Source organism: Podarcis muralis, chromosome 11 (assembly GCF_964188315.1).
Source record: "Podarcis muralis chromosome 11, rPodMur119.hap1.1, whole genome shotgun sequence".
In the NCBI taxonomy this organism is placed as follows: Eukaryota; Metazoa; Chordata; class Lepidosauria; order Squamata; family Lacertidae; genus Podarcis; species Podarcis muralis.
Window position 1 is genome coordinate 30,612,307 of NC_135665.1, and position 23,740 is coordinate 30,636,046.

A 23,740-nucleotide genomic window follows, 5' to 3' on the forward strand; every position below is an offset into this window, starting at 1 on the left:
AAATGCTATAGCTTTCAACATTTGTAGAATGATTTCTTCACCTGCTCAGTATGCTATTAACCAAATATAAGAATAGCTTGAGGATTTTAAGGGTGGGAAAGTTCATCTCTTGGCTTCTGGTTTTCAGCACACAAAAGTTTGTCACTCTATTAGTTTCTAAATTATAAGAACAAAAGTAATTAATAAGTCTTTTGTCATGGATAGCAAAGAAAAAAATCCTTTTAGTTTTTGTATGTCATCATGCCAGGCCTAGAAAATTAGCCTAATTTATTATTTAAAACACTGGTGGGATTCCTAATTGCATTCATCATTAGATATGACACGTTTAGACCGAAGAACCGTATCCAGTGAGAATTTTCCAGTTTGAATTTTGAAATAAAAATATTTTTCAAGAGATCCCTAGCTATTCCTTGTTACCATGACAACAGCCCTATTTGTCTGAGAGCTCAGTCCATGGCCAATGAGAGAGCAAGCAGCATCAACTAAACATACGAATACATCAAAGACAAATTCATATACTCAATCTGATCAGCTCAATTAATGTAAGAACAGAAGCTGAAGGGGGTTAAAAGAGGGCACCCATTCAGGATAGATGGAGCCCCTTTTAACAGAATACATACGCTGGCCTTTGGGGGGAGGAATTTAGCACACTGTCAAAAACATTATCAGAAAAGGAAAGTACTAGGCCTCCTACACCTAACAGATATGAAGCTGTCAGACAAAGAATAGCACTATTCATTAAATGACACTTATTTTCTCCCACTTTACAAGAATACAGCGAACAAAACAAGCAGGGGAGCAGCTGAGAAAGACACTTTTTTCTTTTCCTAGTGATGACAGACATGCAGCAATTATGGTGATAACTAAGGAATACTAAACAAGAAGCCAGACTCCGTTCTGTTTATCACCTCAAATTTTATGTTACCAAATTTGCATGCAACTCTTGTTTTCTTCTATTATTTATGCCTGGGACAAATTGGATCCCTTTGTTTTTAACACGGTGCTTTCAGTTTTAGTGAAGAGCTTCTCTCTAAACTCAACACATTCTCTCACTTCTCCTCCTAAATGGCCATATCAAGTTAGAAGTGCTTTTTGAAGTAAGACATTTTCAAAGCACAACAAAACTGTTGTTATCTGTTGGGGGCAGGGAGAGGAAAAAATAGTGTAATGTCATTTATTGTATAATACTTTGGTTACATGTAGTTCAAATGCGATATAGCGAAAGTCTTCTTAATTGCTGCCTTTTGGATACAGAAGAGAGTAATAATACATGTGGTAGCTTTTAATGGATTCGTTTTAGTTATTTTAGAAAGCAGCACACAATAGAAAGTGCCAACCTTGTACAGTTTCTAACAGGTGGAAGTAAAAGGGAGATCCCTCTGGGTTAGTAGGTTTAAGAATCTTATGTTTAAACCAAAATGATTTGATTTCTGACCCATTATCAAAAGTCTGCTACTTATATCTGCATGATCTTGGCCTGATTGATACCGACTTTGTAGCCATGTGTTCTATAATGTGCTGTCAGGAAAAGCTGACAGTTGCAATGAAAGAACAATAAATGCAGGACAGAAGTAATGTAAAGGTCCAGCCAGACTGTATGAAAACTGATAGCTGGGATATTGGCTCCTACGTAACCATGTATACCAGTGCCTTTGAGAATTTAGTTTGAGTGAATTAAAATGGTCTCCTGATACATGGAACAAGAGGGGGGGAATCTTCATTTAGAGAACCTGCAGAGTTTGCCAAAATACTGTACTAAGAGAGTAGAGCCAATACATAAAAAAGAAACAGCCTTTCTCAAAAAATATGGGCATGTCTGACACCTCAGAAAAACTGACACTTGAAAAATCAATAAACTTATAAGAATGCTATAAGCATATCTGAAGTATGTGTAAAAAAATTTGAGAAGCCTGTAATTTTAAGCACACTTACTTAGAAAACAATTGAAATCAATTTAATTTCTCAGTAAATATGAGTTGGATTCTTCCTGTGTTGTTTTTGGTTGCTGGTGGGGCAAGCAATCCTCTGGTCCTGTTATGCTAGCCACTGCTAAGCTGGTTTTAAACCAGCAGGGCTAGTTGTGATTCTGTAAGCATGAACAGCAATGTAAAAAATGCATTAAGACTAGTAAGGTGGAAAGTCAACATAGCAAGAACAGCCACTCCCATAGCATCCCTAACAACTCCTTTCCCATCCAACAACCACAGTGATGCTCCTAAGAATTTCGCCTCATTAGTCTTACATGAAAGACATCAGTGAACATGCTATGCTGGAATTAGGGGAGAAATTCAATTGGGTTCATATTTAAAGGCAAATTTATCAAATTCACACTTATCCTAATTTTACAAGCACTCTTCAATCAAACAATAATGACAAAAATGCATATGTTATGTTAAAGTGTGCATAAAAATTAATATATTTGTGAAAATTGCATACAGGTGTGCATTATGTTTGGATAAACTAATTGCAAAAATGTGTACATTAGTCAAAACTGCATATAAAATGTGTTTATTTGGATAAATTCAGACTAAAATGCTGAAGAATTTTCAGGAGAATTTTTTAAAAACTGAATTTAAGACTGGCAAAATGAGAAGCAGAACCAAAATTAACACGTTTTTTAATCCCTAGGTGAAATCGGGGGGGGGGGGGTGTCATAGAAACTACGCTTCTCCTACATACTGTGCCGAAGCATACTCCCAGAAATGAATTCACAATGCCATCCCCAGCTCAGGCTTCCATAATGTACTGGGAAGTAGGGCAGCAACTGCTAAATGCAAGCTGATGGGCTTCCTAAAATAGGCTTGAAGAATCCCTTGACATTCCAGACACAGCCAGAAGCAGTTGGCAAACAATCCTTTTGACAGAAACACAGCCAGGGCCAGACAGGAAAAGAAGTGCCTTTCCAATCACAACAACCAATCAACATCATGGTCCAGATGTTAGATGGTTTTTATGAAGAACTTACAGGCTACAGGCCCACAAGAGAAGGCTTTGAATCTTTCTGCAGTATTTATTTTTAAGATTTATTAGTTACCCTTCATCATGAAGTCCTAGGGCAGGTTATAACAAATAGGAAATACAGTTTTAAACAGATAAAAATCACAATGATTTTCAAAGACATAAAACTGTTCCAAAATGGAATACAGCAAATTCAGAAAAGGCAGTGGGTCACAAAAAAACTAAATACCTTAACTGTCAAAGGTCAGGGTAGAGAGGTGTGTCTTCAGCACATGGCAAAAACCATACCAGTGAAGATGTTGGATGCACCACTGTGAGGAGGGAGTTCTACAATTTAGGGGCTGCCACAGAGGAAGCCCTGTCTAAGTTGCCAGTCCTCACACTTCTGAGTGTGGAAGAAGGTTGGTAGGATTGAAGATGGTCTCTCAGATCTTTGGAGCCTATGTTCTACCGGTACCTGTGCCTACCTAGGCAATGCACACATTTCTGCACTCATTTGTACTGGATTTTGTGTGAGATCAACAAGCATTTTGCAAGGATGGGAACTTATGGATGGCACTTGCACATTCCAACAAAGAGGAAATGTGTCAGCAAAAAAGAAATGGGGACATAGATTTTCATAAAATTTGCATAGGCTTCTGCATGCAACCTGCATAGGCTAATTTAGAAGTATAGGTGCAAATTAGACATAGTTAATATAATTTAAATCAAAATACATATCTCACGATAGTGGGGGAGACTGTGGCTTGTGTGCAAACTGCTGATGGGCAACTTCAATGCCTACCCCTGTTTTCCCTTCTATTAACTGAACAGAACCAAACTGAGGACACCTTCAGACAGAGGACTGTGCTCTGTAAATTAGAATACTACATCAGTAAAGTCACAGTGTGCAACAGTGTAAGCTGTCTGGTTGCCCAGCAGAGAAGAGCAGTACAATAGAAAGTGGAATATATGGATGTGACTTCTACAATGGCAAGCCTTCTTTTTTTGTGTCTTGCTGGCACACAACCATGGTAGAATTTTTGTAGGTGATACCTTAAACCAAATGTTGTTGGTCTACACCTCTCGCCATCCATGACCATTCTCAAAGCTGGCTGGGGATGACTGGAACTGGTGCTCAAGAACAACTGGGTACTAAAGATAGAATAACTATGTTCTAAGAGGTCTAGCTAATGTTTACTTCTCTGCTCATTCATGGAACCTGGGTCTGCTAGCCAGATACGCCAATGTGTGAGGAGCCTTATATGAAGCCATAGTTAAGTAGTAATTCAGCTAGGTAATTTTAGATCTTGGTCTTAAGAGCTCCCCTTTTAGATATGTATTACTTACAGCACAAAACTGCCAATATGTATGCTTAAGTTTTGAATACTGTTAATTAAAGATAACCATTACAAACCAAATACTCCCTTTAAATTATATAAGACATAAAGATTGATCTTGCATCTACAGTAATGCATACTCTTTTTCAGGGGACCAACAAAGCAGTTTGCTATGAGTAAGGTGCAATGACATAAAACTATTGCACACTGGAAGTTACCCTTGTTAGTTACAGTCTACATTTTTGCAAAATAGGCATACTCCTGCTTTCATATATGTTAGTGGAACTCCTGGAAAATACAAACTACATAGAGCTGAATGCTAATCTGAGCTCAGCTAATCAGCAGAGAGGAGAGGGAAATATCTGCAACCTGTATTCAGGTAATGATGAAGCATATGCACACACACACACACAGAAACACACACCTTTTTTGTGGGTGGGCAGTGTAATTTTGGATACACACACACATATATATAACTGCACCATCCACCCACAAAACATGTATCAGTAGACTCAGGATGCCTGTAAGGTGTGCAGGTAAGCAAAAAACCTTTCAGAGAGAAAAAGAATCTAGCTCTACAATAACTCAGTGACACAGAATGTTGGCTGCCTGAGTATGAATAAAATAGACAATCAGATAGGAGGGGAAATAGAATGAAGTAGCTGGAATAGGAGGACAGAGAAACACAGAAAGAACTGTCTCAGTTTTTTTAAGAAGTTGTAAATAAATAAAAATAAAATAACTACACAAGAAAGAAACTTGCAATTATTTTACATTTCCATAAATCTATCAAGCTAAATTCCTAATAAATGTGTTACATTATTTATATGTATAATAAACATAAAATAAATAAGAGAGCAAATGTAAACTATTTAGGATAGGTCACTTCCTAGTTCACACAGGGATTTGTCCTCTTAGACATCAGTGGAGAAGATAAAGAAATAAATGTAGCATGGATTGGAAACAAACCATGTTCTCAGACACAGCCTAGATATAAGAGTTCCTGCTCTAACTCAGTTTTTATGTATTGTGAAACACTCAAAAACAAAACAAAAACCCACTACTATAGCAAATTCCAGAACAAATGTACTTCATAGGGGTTGTTGCTGCACTAATGACAGCTGTGTTGTGTAATTCACACTGAATACTGCAGATCAGTCTCTGGCCGATTTATGTCAGCCCTGCACTGGCTATTACAGGTTGAGAGTTGGGCTGGAGCTAAGTGAGTAGCTTACAGTAACCTTGCTGTTTTATCCATTGCTTTTTTCACTGCGTTACAGATTGCAGTGAGAGAGGAGTATACAATAAGCCTGCAGTATAGCTCACTATTGTACTAGTAAGTGCAAGAAGAAGAGCTGTGCTGAGAGAAAATAGCTTACAGCACCCTTGCAATGTAGTCCATGGTTGATACTCCAGGCCACAGCTGGGGCTACTTAAATTGCCCCTTCACATCTCTTTCTAGACCAAATCAAGCACTTAATAATTGCATGGAGACATCTCACGTTCCATTGACTTGCCTGTAGACTGGTTGCACTATTTTAATGTTTAAAAGCAATAAATAATTTCTGCACATGAAGTAAGACCCAAATTAGAGTAGGGATTAAATTGTGTGTGTGTGCATGCGTTTTAAGCCACCTCAGCAACATATTCAGGCAAAACACACATACCAGGGAAGCACTGCAACAAGGTCTTGCTTGTTAAAATAGTAACAGTGAATCCTCTTTCAAAGGTACCTGAATTTCTTGTGAATACTAACTGCTCTTTTGTTTATCCTCCCACTGATAACTTTGATGAGAGGTTGTTGCTTCCATTGCAAACTGACAATTGTTTGTGCTTTTGTCTGGAGTATAGGTTGAAACACAGTTGAAAATCATATTAAGGTTTGTCAATTTCTTAAGCGCCAAAGTGAGTTATATTGGTTCCTGCTGTTTAAGGTTGAGTTAAGCTCAGGACTTTTTTCAGCTGGAACTTGCCAGAACTGAGTTCCAGCACTTCTCAGGTGGCCGCTATTGCCGTCATAAGAGAATAAGGGAGTTCTGACCCCTCTTTTTCTAGAAAATAGCACTGTTCGTTTGCTTTAAAAAGTAATGGCCTTGCATTTGTATGGTTCTCATCCACCTCATCTTCTGTGGATTGGAGTCTGCTATTAGCCGCAGGAGACAAGCAGACTCATCACTGTTATGCTGTGCTCCATTGTACATTGTTCAGAAGGGACCCCAACCTTCCAGAGAGATTTTATGGGGACATAGGTGTTTAAAAAGAAGGGAAGGGAGAGAGAACTTCCCTTCTATGAACTTCTTTAATTTCACTTATCTCAGGATCCATGCCATCATATTTTATCCCTTGACTCACATATAAAGAGGTATGATTATATATAATACCTCTGAGCAATGACCTAAAATAAACACAAACCTATCAGGTTTTATTATGAATATATATATTTTAACACTAGTTTTTCAGTTAAAGGATATTTTAAGATTTCATTCTCTTGTATTGCTTTCCTTGCATATTTTTTCAGTAGTTTAATGTTCTTCTGTTTAATTTTTTCCCCAATTTACTCTTATTTTTTAATATATGGGATTCTAAAGTGAGTATATTGCACTTTTTGTTTTCATATTTCTTTTTTAACATAGTATTCACCTAATTTATTCACATAGTATTCTTTTTAAACATAGCATTCACCTAATTTATTCACAATGCTATATGATTAAATAGTAACCATCAGTAGACAATCCATTTAATTTTCTTTGTTTAAAAATACTTAAGTCTGTTGTTGAATGAGACAATTTATTCAAACAATCTTATAAATATCATATTTAATAAAGAGCAATCCAAGGCAAAGAGAGCAAATGTCTTTATCCATAAGCAACCAGATGAGAAATGGATTTTTATTCAGTCAAATCTTTTTAGTCAATGAAACAGCACTTTCATGCATACTGCACTCAAGTGATAATTAATATAGTCTAATTCAGGACATGATGCTTGAATTGATGTACTGTCATCGATACCCCATGTTAGAATCAAACCTTGACAGGGGTTTAATACCCTGGAACAGGTCATCATATGATAATACTTCTTTTGCTTTTCAGTATTTGTCTTCAGCCAAGCAAAGTATTACAAGATGGGTTAAAAAAAAGGGAAATAATTACAAATGAAGAATGACGCAGGCTGTGAATAGAACATATGTTAGGCTAGGCAGAGGCATCAGTGAATTATATCATTTCATGATGAAGCGGCACTGGGGCTGAACGGACCTATTTTAAACCTTGATGTATTTTATCTCTACTGTATTTGGACTGTCATCTTTGGAGAAAGACTTTGTGTAATTGAGAGTCAACTCCAATCTGCATGACTTGAGCATGAAGTGTAGGCTAGATGAACAGTATTATGGAAGAAAGGGAAGCATCTAATAAGGTATAAATGAGTTATAACCTGTTATACCATAGACTTTCAGCCATATCTTGTAAAATACTATTTTCAGATATATTAATTTCAAATATGATGCTCATAACATAACATTTTAAAATTATTTTAATTACACATTGTTTTGTTATATTGTTATAATATGCTATAATTTGCATATGCCTCTTTAGAAAGACTTAAAAATAAATTGTAAACATGAGGCTGTGTAGTACTGAAAAAAAATTACTTTGAATCGAACAAGTCTGGGTTGCTTGAGTCAAGTGGTGGGGCAAAAATGTTTAAATTTTTTAAAAAATTACTGTATTTTAATATTTTGCTGGAAACTGCCCAGAGTTGTTTATCATCATCATCATCATCATCTCTCAAGATTAACAACTTGAATATTAGGAAGGCACTTGAAGGGTTTAGAATATAAAAACCTAAGTTTCTTTAGAGAGATATCCCCCAAGAAGTAGCATACAATAGAACAAAAATGGTTCCAGTCCTGTGAATCTATAACATAGTTTGAAGCTGTATGTGCTGTTTTCTGATCTTGGGGGGGGGGGGGTTAGGGGGAGTTCACAGGAATTCATAAAATACGATCTCACAGGAGTTCACAGGAATTCATAAAATATCTTATTGCTTCTTGGCCTTTTAGCTAAGATCAAGTGTAGTATCTGCTCTTATCAGTTTAATAAAATACGATCTCATAATTAATTATTAAGTAGAATTACTTTTCTAATAGACTTTCCTGCCATGTTTTCAGTGGCTAGGTACCAAAATGGTGACTTCTAATGAGCAAGTGTTTCGTGTTCTTTTTCTCTCTCAGAAGGCAGGTCAGTATTACTCCTATTTTACAAATGAGAAATGGAGTAGCCAAGGCTACTCAGCAATCCAAAGATTGAGCTAGGAGTCAGTCTTGAACCCAGGCACCTACGCACATTATCCCCTGGCATATACTGGCTCTTAAAAACTAGGGGCAAACATTAGGTAAAACACAATAGGTAAAACACTGCATATCATGTCAAAGGCAAGATGTACTATTTGGTTTTCCTTCTTCCAGTGTGGGAAGTCGCACTTAATGTAGCACATCTCCTATAAGGGAAATATAATTGAACTTGCTGTCAGAAGTGCAAGGAGGAAATGTGAAAAATCTGAAGCTATTCTGTAAAGACTAACCCCAAACCATAATCTCTGAACAACTTTTCCTTTCCTCAAATGTTAAGGGTATGTGATATATGTATATATGTATATAGATATATATGTTTTGGTATATATGATATTTATGTTATATATTTTGTCTCATTAAGAGGAGTTTATAAAAGTTTTTGTAAATTATCAGCTACTCATAATTAGTAATATGAAGTGGGAGGTCTATTGATGTACTTGCTTGGGGCTCTTGTTTTTTTCTAACTGTTCACCAGCCCCAAGTTCCACTAATTTAAAATTCAAGGGTACTTCTGCTAGGAGTGTCTTTTGAGTACTGAACTATTGATCTTCTCTGGAAGCTCTTTTGAAAAAAGGATAAATACACGCCTGTCAGATGGTGAGCTTGGGCAAGACGTGCTCTCTCTCTCTCGAGCACTCTTAAGGTTTTCATTTTAGTTGCTATGGTATGCTTCATCTTGAAGTATGTTCCACTGGTCAGAACCTTTAGTTCATCCACTCTTATTTTATGACAGAAAGTCTTAGATAATATGTTTTGCATTTGCACACAAAAAACCCTCAACAACAATAGCAAAGGAAGAAGCCTGTGCTTTAGGGAGTCCCCTGACTAAATTCTCAGAATGTATATCTGCATTACTGACAAGTGAGGTATGACATAGTAGTAAGAGTAACAAATTATATGGTTTCACAGTGAAGAGACATCGGGCTGGAGAGATTGAGACAAGGTAGCAATGATGTGCACTGGGCCATTGCAATCCCTGTTAGTTGCTTAAGCCTATCCTCATCTAAGAGCACTGAGGGCAAGGTCCTCTTCAGACCACCAGCCAGCACACAGCAATGGAGCTGGGCATCTTCTTAGTATCCTTGGAGAGACTGCAATGTGTGTCTCCACAAAGGTTTTAAAGGGAATTGGCTAGGCTTTGGGTAATTAATTTCTCAACAATCTGTTGATTGGCAGGGCATGTAACTTACATGGAAGGTAACATGTGAATTGAATATGAATTGAATATTCAGGAAGGGGAGTTGTGGTGGAAGGCTCACTGAATACGTCAACTCAATACGCTGCAGTGGTTGAAAATTCAAATTCAGTGTAAGAAACTATTAGGAAAGATTGAGAGTAAAAAAAAAGGACGTATAATGAGGCCTCTAATCTATGTCATGATTACACTGATGATTCTGTGTGCAGTTCTAGCCACCTAGTATAAAATATTTTTTATCTGGTAAATATTTTACTTTGGTAAAAAAAGGGGGACCAGGATTGTCCCCACTTTTAAATGGAATTTTAGAAAGTTCATGGAGAACCTTGGGAGGGCTGCATGCCAGTGGTGGGCAATGGTGTCTTGAACTTGAATGCACTAATGCGGGAAGCTACATAGTGCAGAAAAGAACATTCCCTTTTCTGTTTATAGTTCTGGTTGGGCACAAAATTACCTTGGTTGCCCTAATGGTGGCCCATACTGAGATAAGAGGGGTACTGTGACCCTACTAATTTTCCTAGATGTTTCAGGGACTTTTGATACCATAGATCAGGGGTAGTCAACCTTTTTATACCTACCGCCCACTAATGCATTTTTCTTGAATGGTTAAATTTCCTTACCGCCCACCAGTGCTTGATGGAAGGAGGATCCAGCTTGTGCTGTAGAACCCCTTACTACCCACCTAGAAGCCTGAAACGCCCACTAGTGGGCAGTGAGGTCCATGTTGACAGCCCCTGCCATAGACCATGTTATCTTTCTGTGTGGGCAGTCTGGATGGGATGTTGGAGGCAGTGCATTACAATAATTCGGCTTCTACCAAGAGAGTTATTATCAGAAGGTGGTGCTGGGAGATTACTGCTTGGCCTCATGACTGTTCCATTATGGTTCAACATCTTCAGGAAACTGCTGAATTAGGTCATAGGGGGATTTAGAGTGCAGCTGGAGGAGAGAACTGAGGATGAAGAAAGAGCTGTGAGCGGAGGGGGACCCTTTCCCCATCCTTCAGTGGGGCTTCCTTCTGAGTAATGTATGGTTACTGTGACATCAACCCGCACAAGAAATTGTGACACACTTTCTAGACTAAGGTGAGACACTTTTCAGTTTAGTAGCTGCTAAGTACTTGTACAATTGCAAAGCTTTTGGGTCCACACCTTTACAAGGGAGGACGATGGGAAGAAAACCAGTGCAGCTTGGCTCCACCCATGTGACTTTATTGGTGCCACTTACATGACCCGCTTGGACACAAGCCATCCCACCAGGTCCAAGGGTGACCAACCACCACTGGGACCTAGATACCTGGAGAACTCCCTTCTTCCACATATATCTGCCAATATACTAAAACTTTCATTGTGGCTCTTTGTTGGGTGTCCCTCTCTTCTTAGGGGCAGCTCGACAGAGGGACTTCATTTGTGGAATGCTATCCCCTGGGAGGCTCAGCTCATAATTACTCTCATGTTTTTGATGCTAGGTGACTAGTCTTATTGTATCCACTATGTTTTGCTATTTTTCTGCTACTTTCACTTGCTTGTTTTATTGCTTGTTTTATTTTACTGTTTTATTTTACTGTTTTTACTGCTACTTTGTTTGTTCCATAAATTACTTTGATTATTTTTTTTTTTTAAAAGTTTGGCATTTGACTGTACAGTGCCCTGAGGGTTAAAGTGTGATAAGGTAAAGTATACTTTTTAAAAAATAAAAAATGAATAAATATTTGGCTGTGGGAACTTCTGCAATATTGTACAGTTAAATCTTTCATGGTATGGGAAAGTACTGTGCTCAAATAGCCACTGGTCCTCCCCTTTTGTAAACTTCTTCACTTCACAGTAAGGGCAATGGGAACAGCATGTGGGAAGGCCTGCTCCAAGCATTTGTTTGACCAGGGCCAAGATAGTCTGGTAATGGATAGTTAACAAAGATAATTTCCTCAAAATCTAGTATTTCACTCCAGGCAGATGTGTCATTTAATTAACATAGATTATAGATTTCATTGGAATTTATTTGGAAATTATGAGAGTAGTGAGGCACATGTGAGTGAGAAATAAGGAAATTATAGCTATTAAGGGGTCAAGTATTAGGTATCTGTAAAACGGAGTAGGCAGTCTTTATTCTTTGAGGGGTATTAACCCTGGTAGGATGAAAGAATGGAACTGCTTTAGGAAATGTTGGGGGACGCATAGATTGAGTTTGAGGTCACATGCAGCTCCCAAACTGCAAGTAGCCCACCTGTACCGAAACAACAGCCAAAAGCACCTCCTGTGGCAGATAGATAGTTTGAGGTGTTGATTTCCATCAGAACTGCTGCAAGAAGTTCTTTGTTTTATTGAGCCTATTCCAGATCCTAAGAAACAAATGTGCACTCTAATTAAGCCTAAAGCAGGACTGTTTTAAAATGAACTGTCATTGACACAGTATTGCATGGGCAACAGAGTTGCCTTTGACTGGACTTAACTGTCCAGGGGTCCTTTACCTTTTACTTATACTTTTATGAAAACAAGCAGTTAAATATTTTTGATTATCACTTTCAATGAAATGATTATGCATAGTGGTTCTGAACTGAAGAACAAACTTAGAAAAATGAAGGGTAGTATAGAAATCTTTTAAATATATACATAAACAAACTACCTGATGATTCATTTGCCCTGAGCAGAATGCAGGACTCTACACTATAATGACTCATACTGTCAAACTGAGAAATACACATTCTGTTATACGTTGCTGGAATTATTCTTACCAACTCCCCACCCCCTTGTATAGGTGTGTTTAAATTCATTCTTTAAAAAAGCATATTTATACAGAAATTAAATAGGAAATAACAATAAGAAAAAAGCATAGTATCAGCAAGCCAGTAACAAAACTGCTAATACTTAAAGAATTAGTAATTAGGGGTTTAGCAATTGATACAATCAGGCAATTAAACAATAATTAAAAATAAATAAAAATATTTATGGCTAGTGTATTAATTCATTTGTTATTATTTTGACTATCACGATCATATCAACACAGGAATACACACATGCACACAATATTCAGGAACAGTATTGACCAAAATATGCCTTTTCAATGATTTTGGAATCAGGTTGGTAGCCTTCCATCAAAAATCTGTTTTCCTTCCCCTTGCCTTACTTTAGGGAGTTCTTTCAAGACTCTCCCCATTCATACCCTGGCTGAATCTTGCATTTTGACTGAAGCAGTTGCAGTTGCCCTATCTCTAGACTATTCCCCTCTTCAGCCAACATTTTGTTTGTCCCTCCTCAGAAGTGTCAAATTTGCTTGAGCCATGGGTAGGTGCTAAATGGAGATCTGAACGATGGCTGAAAATGTGTAAGTTATACATATTATTTTTTGCTTTTCATTCATAAACCACTTTGTGATCTTTTCTCACTTCACAGTTCACATAATACAGGTTTAAAGTTGTTTTTAATACTCTTCTTCTCCTTTGCTGTGCTGTTGGAGGACAGCAACCTATTCCACTTTTGTTCAGCTTCTAACAGATTCCCTTTCCAGATTCCATAGAGCAGCTGGTCGCATTTAGTGACCGTCTGCACCAGTACTCTCATCTTTTTAGCATTAAAATTAATTTTCCTCATCTTGGCATGTAAAGAACCTGAGTGTGCCCCTTACCTCATTACCTGAAATTTTACAGTGGCACCAACAGCAGGGGATGTTGTGGGGCAGTTTTTTTAAAAAAATCAAAAAGAGAAGCAATGGGAGCATTAGCATCCATAGAATTTGCCGAAGCAGCCCTTACACCCCCTAAATGTGATAACAAGTAGTTCCTCCTTGCTACATGCCAGTGGCCTCTCCTGTGCAGATAAATAAAATGTTGCGCTCAGCGACTATTTTGGCTTAGAGTTTCAGGAGGGGAAAGAGAGAGATGCTTTTCTGTTTGTATCTAAAATCCACATTGTGTGTACATCACTAATTGGTGAGCTTTTTGGCAGTCTCCACATAGGGTTCAAGGACTGGATGGGCCTGCAGCTAATATACTCCCTCGGTCTTCTATGTGTATATGCAGACATGCATCATTTCTCAAAAAAATAACATTTGTTTTAATTTTATGTATGTATCTCTTTCTATCCTACTCTAGAAGGTAGCTTTCAAGAAGACAGTAAAAGCGAACCACATTAAAATCTCAGCACATAAAGAATGGAGCTTCTAAAATACTATCGCAACTGTAATCTTTCTCCGCAAAACAAAACAATTCCCTGATGTGCCTTTAGAGTAAGCCCACTCTGCAGATTTAGATTTTTTTTTTGCTCCTTTCCACACAATATCTAACTTCTTTCATTATTAGAACGCTGCACATCTTTTAAATATGTATGTATGATGAGGTAGCACAGGAGGAAAAGTATTCTCAGAGAAATGCAAGTCCAAGATAAGAGGAGCTTTAAAAGTCAGCAACAGCAACTTGAATTGAACCTGGAATTTTATTTAAATTTCAGGTCTATTAGCCAAGCTTTTTAAATCATATACTATAAACTATAAGCTATTAAAGCAAACTGAATGTAAAAATGGTTCATGGATGTTAGCTGCTTCTACCTCATTCCTGATTAACAACAGTGTTTTTAGAAATGTATTAATACACTGAAAGACGGCTTACTGTCTCTGTGGGAGCAGCACCTATAGTCTGGCGCACATGTGCAGGGGAGGGGGCCAAAAATATTCCCGCATGACTAGTGGGCATCAACGTCAGCCACAGGGAGTATCGGGACTCTCCTTCAAGTTAAATCTGAATGGGCCAAATTAGGGGGCAGTCTTTTGGGGACAGGCCTCATTGAAGCCTACCCTGCATCACTCAGGTTCATCTCCAACCCATTTGAACTGGCAAAGGACATGAGCATTCCTGGAGAGGCCAGCAAGTGGTCAAATAATTTTTGGCCGCTGAAGAGGCTGAAGATATTTTTTCTGGCCACAGCAACGGGGCCAAAGGAAGAGGCCATAGATTTGTGGCCCTGGGAGAAGCACTGCAAATATTTTTGTGTTGGGTTGGAAGATCCTTCTCCTTCCCACATCCCTTTAAAGAACTGAAATATGAACAGCACTTTAAACCTAGGGCACTTTTAAGTGCCACGCCGGGGGGAGGGGGGAGGCTGTGGCGACAGGAGGGGTGGGGTGGTGACACAAATGTATGGATGCAATGAAATATATTAATTTTGGCTTTCCCTGGTTGAGTAGGCTAAAAAAAAAAAGCTGAGCTACTTTTTAAAAAGTGGAAATAGCTTGGCTAATTTTTCAAGCCAATCAGACTTTGGACTGATACCGAAATAGCCCTTGGGTAATTATACTTTCCAAAATTCAGTGGGTCATTTCAGCCTGCTGCACTTCTAGGGAGTGCACTAACATGTTGGAGGGTAAATGGAAAAGACTTCCTCTTTCCTACAGCTGGAGCACTGTTGCTGCTCCCACCACACCAGACCCTATTGGGTGAGCTATCAATTTGCAGATGATAGCAAATGGTTCAGTGCTGCTAAATCACAAAAGTGACTGAAAAGAGCTCACAAAGGACCTCTCTAACCTGAGCAAAAGGCTGGTAAAATGGCAAATGTAATTCTATGTAAACAAGTGTAAAGTGATGCATGCCAGGGCAAATTATATTAATTTCATGTATATGCTCATGGGGTCCGAAATGGCAGTGACTGGCTAGAAATGAGATCTTTGAGTCATAGTGGATAGCTCAGTGAAAGTGTTGGCCCACAATTATTATCCTAGCAGCCACTGTCCTGTGGAATAAAAGCTCTTATTTATATATCCTATCACTTTTAGAAGACATTCCTTATGACCTAAAGATATAGTTACGTACTTAAAATTCCATTTGGAAAGTATTAGCTTTATTACAAGATCACCCACAACGCAGTCTCTCCACTTTCAGACACTTCAGAAAATAATAGTTATATTGCTGTGGGCTTTAAGTATAACCAGATAAAGTTGCAGCCTTTGAAGATAATATTTTCAAGGGGTGGAAAATTAAAACGGATAATTAATATACTTTTCTACCTACCTAGGCTCTTCTTTTTATGATGCCTTGCTATAGCAATTTATTAATACCAGTAATATATTTTTTTTTACTTTTTAAGTCTTCCCTTCCTTTTATGATAGTATCATTCCTCTGAGCCTCCAAGTTAGACATCTATATGTTAGTGAAGATATTTCATGTTTCCTGGTATGCTTCCAGAGCTGTATCATGCAGTGAAGGTTTTATAGTCAGTGTGCAGTGCAGCAGATGTCATTCCATTTGCCTAAGTCCTGCTGACATTTGGAGATGTGGATTAATTGAGCTACAGAATGAAATTTAATTAAAATTAAATACAGACTTGGCCATTGTATCTGTTCATTTCCAGCACTCTAGTGTGTACATTTGCAGTCAGTGCCATAGTTAATTTGTTTAATCAGGATGCTATGTGGGAGAAGCTGTACTTTGTTTTAAGCTGAAAGACTGAAAGTATGGCAGGTGCCAAGCTGAGCAGTATCATCACAGTCTCTGTGAAAGGTGAGCCTGATATGTCTCTGGGAACCACTTGGAAAGAGCAAGGTATTCATTTTCTGACACAGTGGAAGAAATAGCTACATGAAACAGGCAAGTTTTCCAAATGTTATGAATTTACTGTAGTAAGGAACGTGCTCATTCAAGTTATCTTGCTTCTGATCGTGTAAATCATTCCTTACTGCTTAGGAGTCATTTGGGCAAGTACATGGTATATAAATTAATTCATTAATTCATTATTATTATTATTATTATTATTATTATTATTATTATTATTATTAATTCCTCTGAGACAGAGGCTTGTAGAATTTGGTGTAAGGTTGCTAGAACCCAACCACAGGCCCGCAGTACATATTTTAGATGCTGCTGCACTGATGTTTCCTGCTTGCCCATAATCCCTTTGGTCCTGACATAGCACACTTGCCATTATGCTGATCTAACAGAGGCAGAAATAGTTGTCTTCCTATTTAGCGATACTTCAAGGTCCTTTTTGTTGTTTGGGGGGGGGGCTGTTGGGCATCAAGGATGAGTACACATAGAATAAGCAATAGTTGTGAAGGCCAACACACATTCTAAATTTTGTCAGCTGATGATTCTGTAACCTACTCTGTTTTATTTTTGACAATGTAGTATTCAGTGTTGTTTATTTTATAATTTGTTCATTTGTTTCTATTTTATGTTCTGTGTTTTATATTCTGTACCCTATTTCAATACCTGTATTGATAAAGGTCAAGTTACACATACACAAATAAATGTGTGCATTGACAATAACTAAGGGTAAGAAGGGTGAGGATATCCAAGCCAGAGGTTAGATCATGCTTCTGCTGCTATGCATTGCTGCCCCATAAAATGCTGAATGGAATGATAGAAGGAAATGCAGAAAAATAGTACAGTATCTTAAACAGAATTGGTTCATATGCTAACCATTCACATTTCCACTAAGTGGTAAATGGGGAAGAACAACCCAGAATGCAGTTTCTAAAACCCTTTATTTATTTATTTTATTGTGCCATAATGGTGGAGAAAGTAATTGATATAGAATGTGTGTGTGTGTGTGTGTGTGTGTGTGTGTGTGTGTGTGTGTACGTGTACTATTTGCAGTGTGAGTATAAGTACAGAATCATTCTCCTGTGTCTCCCGGAGGGCATGCCTCAACCTGGAAGTGAGACGTTCCCCAGAACAGATAGGCAGGGTCAACTATTTGATGTGCTTCTCTAGAGATGGAGCTCACCCTACCCTTCAGGCTGGCCTTTCCTAGTAAACTATCATTAAAATAAAACACAACACAACTATTTTTTCTTCAGTAAGATAAACAGAGATAGTTGTTTACGATTTGAATTGGAAGAGGATTATATAATGTTGGGCCAACAAATGTTTTGTCCTTTGTCTAATTATGAATTGATAATTGGAATATTTATATTATTCCCCTTTTGTTTCATGTAGAGTTTGACACCTCTGGCACTTGCTCCAGAAATTGCTCTGTGGGGGTCTCTGCTGCACATGTTGGATCTGCCCCAAGATTACTTAATTACTAAAAAAGTATTATGCTGTCATTGAGCTGATGTTGGAAATTAATATTCTAGTAGATGCAACATATGCTTGTTCCCCTGCATACTTTTTCATCTTTTTTTTTTTTTTTAATCACAATTATTGCTGGTCCTTTTTCAAGATGCACAGGCTGACAAGGAACCTGTTTTCATTAAATGGTTGCAGATCATAAAATCTTCAAAGTGCAAACATCTTTAGGGATTTGGTCTGCAAAGAAAAAAATAAATTCCAAATACTGCTGCTGAAAACTATCTTCTCTTTGATTTAGTTCAGATGATACATTTATCAATCACATTATATGAACTTAATATACTGAAATGCTAAGTTCATTTTTGCTATACAGTGGTACCTTGGGTTACATACGCTTCAGGTTACATACGCTTCAGGTTACAGACTCTGCTAACCTAGAAATAGTGCTTCAGGTTAAGAACTTTGCTTCAGGATGAGAACAGAAATCGTGCTATGGCAGTGCAGCGGCAGCAGGAGGCCCCATTAGCTAAAGTGGTGCTTCAGGTTAAGAACAGTTTCAGGTTAAGTACGGACCTCCGGAACGAATTAAGTACTTAACCCAAGGTACCACTGTACTGTACAACAATTGCATTCAATGTATGGTAGTATGGCCGCAAACTGGCACAACTGTAGAGCCCCCTGTTAGCTACTATGGGAGCTGAAGTTCCATGCAAATTTTCCTTACATTGTGGTTTCACTGGAATCAGTCTTGCCCTGGGTCCCTTTTTTTGGCTAAAAAAAGTTTTAAACTAAATTTACTTTACTTCCAAGTAAGTTGCTATCATAGGCCACACTATATGGATGTTTTTGATTGATATGTTTTTCTTTGATCATTGCAAAATGCATTAAATCAAATTAACCTGTGTTTCAAGCATATCTGCAAGTAGCTTGTAGTGTTATTGAAATAGTATTACTGAAAGGTATGTACAATGGAAGTAGATATTACTGGTGTTTCTCTCTCTCTCTCTCTCTCTCTCTCTCTCTCTCTCTCTCTCTCTCTGTGTGTGTGTGTGTGTGAGAGAGAGAGAGAGAGAGAGAGAGAGACTTACCGGTAGTTAGTTAGTTAGTTAGTTAGTTAGTTAGTTAGTTAGTTAGTTAGTGGCCACTCCAATCCCTGTCGAGTGGTGCACAAGATTTCAGGGGTATTGGCCTTCAACCAGGGTCTGTGCTCCTTTGAAGAATTGAAGATGTGGCAGAGTCTGTTGTAGCTTTAAGAAACATGGTTTATTCACATATTTACACCTGAGTCTGGATGAATAGAGTCCAGATCTTATAGCATGGTCATCTCAATAGGGTCTTGTTCCCCACAGCAATGCAGTGCTGAAATCCAAGGCATCTGTCCCAGCGTGCCTTCAGCCAGGCTGCCCAAGATGGATCTCCTTTGTTCTCCCTTCTTCTTCCCAGCGCACCTTGCCAAAAACTGTCTTTTCCTGTCACCTTACACCATGGGTAGGCAAACTAAGGCCCGGGGGCCAGATCCGGCCCAAGCGCCTTCTAAATCTGGCCCGCGGACGGTCCAGGAATTAGCGTGTTTTTACATGAGTAGAATGTGTGCTCTTATTTAAAACGCATCTCTGGGTTATTTGTGGGGTGTAGGAATCCGTTCATTCCCCCTCCCCCCCCAATATAGTCCAGCCCACCACATGGTGTGAAGGACGGTGGACCGGCCCATGGCTGAAAAAGGTTGCTGACCCTGCCTTACACCCTGGCAACCTTCTAAATCCCTAATCTCTGTTCACACCTCAAGGCGGGAGCAGGGGGAAGGACAGTTCTCTTGCTTTGCCAGTGGCTCTCAGTGGCCATGTATTGTTTCTTAATGGCCCTAGTTTCGCCAGGTCATTCTGCATAGGTTAGCTCAAGAATTCCACTGCAGTTTGTATTTGTCCTTTCACATCCCAAATAATCAAAATCCTACTTTTTATAAATTTATAGGGTTTAGGGTAGTCCGCCCCCAAAACGTATAATACACACAAACACACACACACATATATGAGACAATGAGAGAGAGAGAGAGAGAGAGAGAGAGAGAGAGAGAGAGAGAGAGAGAGAGAAATCGCAGTGTTCAGGTGGGTCATGGCTTGAGCCTTTATTGTTTTTTTTCAATAATCTTAGCACAATAATTCAAATTCCTATTTGTCTCATATTCCAGGTTCTAGCATATTGTTTAAACAAAATGACCAAAATGGTGTGTATTTATTGTGGTTGTATCAGTTCATTGGTTGATGTAACTTCACAATTCAAGTACACAACTTCAGAAATATAGAAGGATGCATCTCATCAGTTGTGTCAACTCTTGTGTAGTGTTGTGATTGTGGTTCCCTATTCCTCCTATCTGCTTCATCTTGTCTGTCTTCTGAATGCAGTACAGGCAGCACAGGGGGACCTCGGTTGCATATGCTCTATCTGTCCCTAATTACCAGGGTCAGTTTTTATTTTCTGGTCCCTGTCCTTGGTAAATCACTGTCTCTCTTTTGTCCCTGCTGTTTACTTTTCAGGATACCTTATTAAAATATTGTTAATGTGGGTTGCTAGAGTTATAATTCTTCAGGGTTCAGCCTCCTCTCCCGGTCTCATAGCAATTAAATCTCTCAGTTGATGTGTGAGTGGATGCATCTTGTCTCCAGTGCACATGGAACTAAATCCACATAAGTGAACAATAATGCAACATGCAGTGCCAGCCTTCCATTGCCCTCTGTTGCATCTAAGGAATATTTAGAATTATAGGAAACATATTTTTTCCCAAATAACAAATTTGTTTGACTTGTTAAATCAATACAGGCTATTCCAATATATATTAATACAGCATACAGCATACTAAAGGTGTAGAGCCTTTAGTCCAAGTGTAATGTTGGTAGACAGAAGGAGAATGATCCTTGATATAAGGATAGGGGTGTGATAAGTTGAGTCCCTATTTCCATCTGAAGAGTTTGAGAATGTGTATTTGGGAAGGATTAACTGGGTAGCCTAACTTAGCTTTGTAACTATCACATTTTGTACAGGAAGACCACTTCCTGATAAGGATTGGTGTGGTCAGAGAGCAACCAAAGCATTTTTAAATGTATACGTCTAGCTGTCACTATTTAAAGCGCATAGTGTACACATCAGTTTCTGTATATATGATTACACATATAAGGTGAACTATATCCCCCTTTCTTCCAGTTTAGTCAATGTGCACAATTATTATATCCAGTGTGCCTGTATTTGCCTTGTCTTCTTCCCATCACCATATCTCTTTCTTTCCCCATCATGCTTATTAGGTTATAAGCCAGTGTAACAGGGTTTCACCTGTCTTATATTCTGCATGGTGCTTGGTTTCATATTGAGTCATTTTTAAATGGTTTTTAATTACTTGTTTTTAACTGTTTTATTGATAATTTTAAAACGTTATTGTCAACGCCTTGGAGGTTTTATTGCAGTTAAATGCTATATACATTTTGTCGAAATAAAACAAATAATAAATGACAACAAACATGGCCACTAACATTTTGCATAGATTGCCAGTTACATGCTGTTATTACACAAACTTGGTGGACACAGGTTTTATCTTCACATGTAACAAAACCCTTCAGGCTGCAGATGAAGGGTCACATTTTGTAGTGCTTCCCTAATTTCAAAACAAAACAGAACAATAATAGAAAATAATATCAAAACCTCTCTCCAAACAGTATAGCAGGCAAGGGGCTGGGCTAGATCTTTCTCCCTGATGTGCTAGTTTTCTGTTTGCAGGAAGTTATAAATATGGCAGTACATTTTAAAAATGGCATCTTTTACCTCTGGTGTGAAAAGGTACTGCTCATATCAAAACCTTAGAACTCTACCATCTCATACTGCTTCATGTGTAGGTTTGGCCAAAGTAGTATATAATCAGGGGAATTCTGTAGCTTTTAACCGGGTTCGGGAGAGGAAGTGATTGTAAGTATGCTGGAACTAGGTGGCTGGAAGTGCTATGTCAAACCAGTACATAAGCTGAGATCAAAGGCTGTTGAAAGCCAGTGCAGATGCAAAAAGGGGGTGCAGTATACTTCTGGTGCTTCCTCCTTCTCATATGACAGGCTGCTTTATCAAGGGCAAAACTATGTGAAAACTATCCCTCATGAGGCTACAAATGCACAAGTGATTACCACCAGGGTTAGGAATATCAGCTTCTGGGTGAAAGTATGATGTAGCCGTACTGCATTTTCACTTACCATTCTCACCAAAAGTGGAAGTAGAAATATAACTTGGATTAACTTAGTGGTCACTTTGCATGTCTAAGGCCCAGGAGTTATAAGCTGCCATTTCCCCCCAGACATGCAGATAGAAATGGATTAGTTGCCTTCCTTCAATAAATATATGTGACTCATTTACAGATCCAGCTAGAAGTAGACCTAATAGTCCACTTTGCTAGGACTTTATTTTGTGGATGGTAGCTTTGGCTAATTGATTGTCTTTCCCAAATACTCTCTCATGTGAAACTTCAGAGTTCAATCTTCGACTCCTTTTCTTGTCTCAGTGTGTTTGTGGAGTCATTAGGAGGATTAATGAGGCAGCATCAAATGAAGTGTTTCCAGAAAGCCAATGACATTCAGATAGGTGTTTCCATTTTTTCTCATCCAAGGGGTGCAATGGAGTGTTTCCCAGTGTATGGCTGTGACAAGCTATGACATTCAAAAGGGTTCACCAAATGAGCAAAATTTGCAGTTGTAGTTCCTTCAGCCCAGTGTGGAAGATGTTAGGGCTTTGACAAGAGGTATAATTTATTTGTGTCATGTATTGCATTTAGTATCAAATATTTATCTTTATCCATTTGTCTTGATGTGTTTGTGACTTGATGTGAAGCTGCTGTCTCTTGTGAAAAGAATAGCAAGGAGTCTTCCAGATGAGCGATTTCAAAGAAATATATGTATAGTTCTTATTAATTTGTGGCAGGGGGGTTCTAGATGTCTTTCCTTCAGATCATGCTCTCCCCCCCCCCCCCCCGGGTTGTTGTATGTTCCTAACACTTTACAATATTTTATTGCTGAGAGAATATTGTTTTCACACCTGTAGTGTATTTATTGCAATTTTGTTTGCTGTATGCACTGTAGTTGCATAGGTGCTACAGCGCCTACTCAGTTTTGACTGTGATATCATTTGAAAAGTAATACAACTTTTTCCAGTTTTGATTTTTTTTAAACTACTTTAGAAGCTGATCATTTTCCTGCATGTCTTTAGAAAGAGAAATAAGTAAACATGAGCAAGTGTATTCAAGAACAGGAGCTCCCATGTTCACGTGGGGACCTTGCTGCATAAGACCAAAGGCCTGTCTATTCCAATATCCTATTCCCATAGTGGCCAACTAGCTGTATATGGGAATCTCATAAGCAGGACATGAGCAGAATAGCACCCTCCTCCTGTTTGTGACCCCCCACAACTGGCATTCAGAGGCAAACCACTTCTGATACAGGAGGCAATATAGCCATCATGACAAGTAACCATTGATAGCATTATCCCCCAAGAATTTTTCTAATCCCCTTTTAATGCCCCCCCATTGGTGGCCATCATTACATATTGAAGGAGCAAATTGCCTAGTTTAACTCTGTGCTGTGTAAAATATTTTATTTTGTCTGTCGCAAATCTCCCAACAATAGGCTTCATTAGAAGATCCCAAGTTCTAGTATTATGGGAGAGGGAGAAACACTTGTTTCTATTTTCTTCTGTACACAGTGAGAACCTCTATCATGTGCCGTTTACTCACTTTTTTATATATAAACGAAAAAATTCCAAAGTCATAACCTTTCCTCATTACCCACAACAGTTCTTCCAGTGATAGGACATATATATTGGATTTCACCAAACAGAGGGAGCAGTGAACAAGACTCGGCTCGCAGTCATGCAGCAAATATATCTTCCTACCATGG

General features: G+C 38.4%; 1 protein-coding gene and 1 pseudogene across 7 annotated transcripts in view; both read left to right on the forward strand.

Annotated features, from left to right (window-relative positions):
- KIAA0825 (KIAA0825 ortholog) overlaps positions 1 to 23,740 on the forward strand; it is a 192,562-nt gene that overhangs the window by 118,717 nt on the left and 50,105 nt on the right. The window lies entirely within an intron of this gene.
- On the forward strand, positions 8,318 to 8,518 carry LOC114606957 (U2 spliceosomal RNA; annotated as a pseudogene).